Source organism: Tachyglossus aculeatus, chromosome 1, assembly GCF_015852505.1.
Source record: "Tachyglossus aculeatus isolate mTacAcu1 chromosome 1, mTacAcu1.pri, whole genome shotgun sequence".
Lineage (NCBI taxonomy): Eukaryota > Metazoa > Chordata > Mammalia > Monotremata > Tachyglossidae > Tachyglossus > Tachyglossus aculeatus.
In genome coordinates this window covers 21,639,989-21,642,948 of record NC_052066.1, presented here as the reverse complement: position 1 = coordinate 21,642,948, position 2,960 = coordinate 21,639,989, and the positions used below count along the sequence as shown (strand labels likewise).

Here is a 2,960-nt window from a genome sequence, read left to right as displayed (position 1 = left end):
GTGGGAGTTAAGGTTGGCAACCATCACAAACTGGTCCTCCAAGCATCCTGTTGCCACTCTCAGAGGCAAGAAATTGGTCTGAATGGACCACTGATTGATAGCAGTAGTAATGATAATAATAATAATAACAACAACAATAATAATAATAATAATAATAATAATAATAATAATAATAAAGATAACTGTGGCCTAGAGGGTAAAGCAGAGCCTGGGAGTCAGGAGGATCTGTTCTAATCCCGATTCTGCGACATGTCTGCTGGGTGACTAAACGCTGGAGTGGATACAAGCCAATCTCTGTCCCACATGGGGCTCACAGTCTTAATCCCCATTTTACAGATGATGTAACTGAGATCCAGAGAAATGAAGTAACTTGCCCAAGGTCACCCAGCAGATAAGTATTGGAGCCAGAATTAGAACCCAGTTCCTTCTGATTCCCAGGTCCGTGCTCTATCCACTAGGCCATGCTGCTTCTGTCATTGAGAAGTTTGCAGTCTCATAGAGAAGTCAAACAGACGTCATTTGCCAGACATAAATAGGTCTAAGAGTAAAAGCATAGATGCAAATAATGAAAACAAAAATAAGCAACTAATTAAAGAGATACTAAATAAACAGATCTGTAATAAAGAGTTGAGAGGGCTGATAGTTTGGCATGACCAGGAAGGAGAGAATTCTTCTTGGAGAAGGTGTCTTTTGAGAAAGGCTTTGAAGACGAGGGATGTGAGAGAAGCTGCATGGCTCAGTGAAAGAGCACGGGCTTTGGAGTCAGAGATCATGGGTTCAAATCTCGGCTCCGCCAACTGTCAGATGTGTGACTTTGGGCAAGTCACTTAACTTCTCTGTGCCTCAGTTACCTCATCTGTAAAACGGGGATTAAGACTGTGAGCCCACGGTAGGACAACCTAATCACCTTGTAACCTCCCCAGTGCTTAGAACAGTGCTTTGCACATAGTAAGCACTTAATAAATACCATTATTATTATTTTTATTATGTGATACCTTAGCATTCATTCATTTATTCATTCAATCACATTTATTGAGCACTTACAGTGTGCAGAGCACTGAAGAATATGATACGGCAATAAATAGTCACATTCCCTGCCCACAATAAGTTTAGAGTTTACGGGGAGACAAACGCGAATACAAATAAATAAAATGACAGATATGTACGTAAGTGCTGTGGGGCTGGGAGGGGCGAAGAGCAAAGGGAGCAAGTCAGCGTTACACAGAAGGGAGTGGGAGAAGAGGAAAAGTGGGGCTTAGTCTGGGAAGGAAGGAGCATGAAACTGTTTATCCCTGAAGGTCTCTGAGGTGTATTTTCTTTTCTGTCTTCTACCAGGACTTCCCACCCTCTCAGAGTCACACCTGGAGAATTCCCCGTACTCTACCAGTCTCGAATTTGGGAGGGAAAGTCAAGCAGAGACATATCCATTCCACTTCTAGCTTGGGCAGTGGCTAGTGAGTGAAAGGCAATCTGCTACAAGTCAAAAATCACCCGTACAGGGCAGAAGCGGCACAGGAGAGAGTTGAGGGTGGAGATTCAAGTTTACTGTGAGGAAGGAGACAATGGTAAACCGTTTCCAGATTTTTACCAAGACAACTCTGTGGATACACTACTAGAACAATTGAAGATGGAGTTGGGGTGCTCTGGGAGAGATGTGTCCATGGGGTCGCTATGGGTTGGAGACAACTCAACAGTTTAAGACACGAAAAGACCCAGGACTAACCCACACTGTTGGTTACCTGCTTTGGGCCAGTATTTCCCCAAGGTCACGATCTAGGAAAACCAACGACTGACTTCAACAGCCCATTTCGTGTGTCTGCTTTGTCCACCAGGTAAAAACTTTCCATTTTGAAGGTAGGAGTGTGAAGTATGGAGGTCTAGGAGGAACTAGGCTTCAGAGAACCAACAGAAGCAGCATGGCCTAGTGGAAAGAGCACAGGCCTGAGAGGAAGAGGGCCTCGGTTCTAATCCCGACTCTGCCCCCGTCTTTCATTCATTCATTCAATTGTATTTATTGAGCTCTTACTGTGTGCAGAGCACTGTACTAAGCGCTTGGGAAGTACAAACTGACAACATATAGAGATGGTCCCTACCCAAAAACGGGCTCACAGTCTAGAAGGGGGAGACAGACAACAAAACAAAACATGTGGACGGGGTTAAGTCGTCAGAATAAATAGAAGTAAAGTTAGATGCACATCATTAACAAATTAAATAGAATAGTAAATATGTACAAGTAAAATAAATTGAGTAATAAATCTGTACAAACACATATACAGGTGCTTTGGGGAGGGGAAGGAGGTAGCGTGGGGGGATGGGGAGGGGGAGAGGAAAAAGGGGGCTCAGTCTATCTGCTGTGTGACTTCAGACAAATCGCTTGATTTCTCAGAGCCTCCGTTTCCTCGTCTGTAAAATGGGGATTAGCTACTTGTTCTCCCTTCTACTTAGACTGTGAGCCCCATGTGGGGCAGGGATTGGGTCCAACTTGCCTGTGTCCAACCGGATCCAAATTGATTAATTTATATCTAACCCAGTGCTTAGTACAGTACTTGGCAGAAGTGCTTAAAAGAAGCATCTTAAACCTCCTCCACTGCACCCAAAAAACGCCCCCAAAATGAACAAAAACAAAAAACAGGCCAGAAAACCATCCTTTTTGATCGTTTCTGCTTGATTGGAAACTCACTGGTCTTGTCAGAGATTTGGGGTACGGCTCCTACTCTGTCCTAATCCTCCTCGACCTCTCAGCTGCCTTTGACACTGTGGACCACCCCCTTCTTCTCAATACGCTATCTGATCTTGGCTTCACAGACTCCGTCCTCTCCTGGTTCTCCTCTTACCTCTCCGGTCGTTCTTTCTCAGTCTCTTTTGCAGGCTCCTCCTCCCCCTCCCATTCTCTCACTGTGGGGGTTCCCCAAGGTTCAGTGCTTGGTCCCCTTCTGTTCTCGATCTACACGCACTCCCTT

At 44.8% G+C, this 2,960-nt stretch overlaps 1 non-coding gene across 1 annotated transcript; it reads left to right on the top strand.

Annotated features, from left to right (window-relative positions):
- Positions 1–1,343: 1,343 nt before the first annotated feature.
- On the top strand, positions 1,344–1,481 carry LOC119933652. Its single transcript, XR_005452586.1, has one exon. It is a non-coding gene; the product is annotated as a small nucleolar RNA SNORA7 (small nucleolar RNA).
- The last annotated feature ends 1,479 nt before the right edge of the window (positions 1,482–2,960 follow it).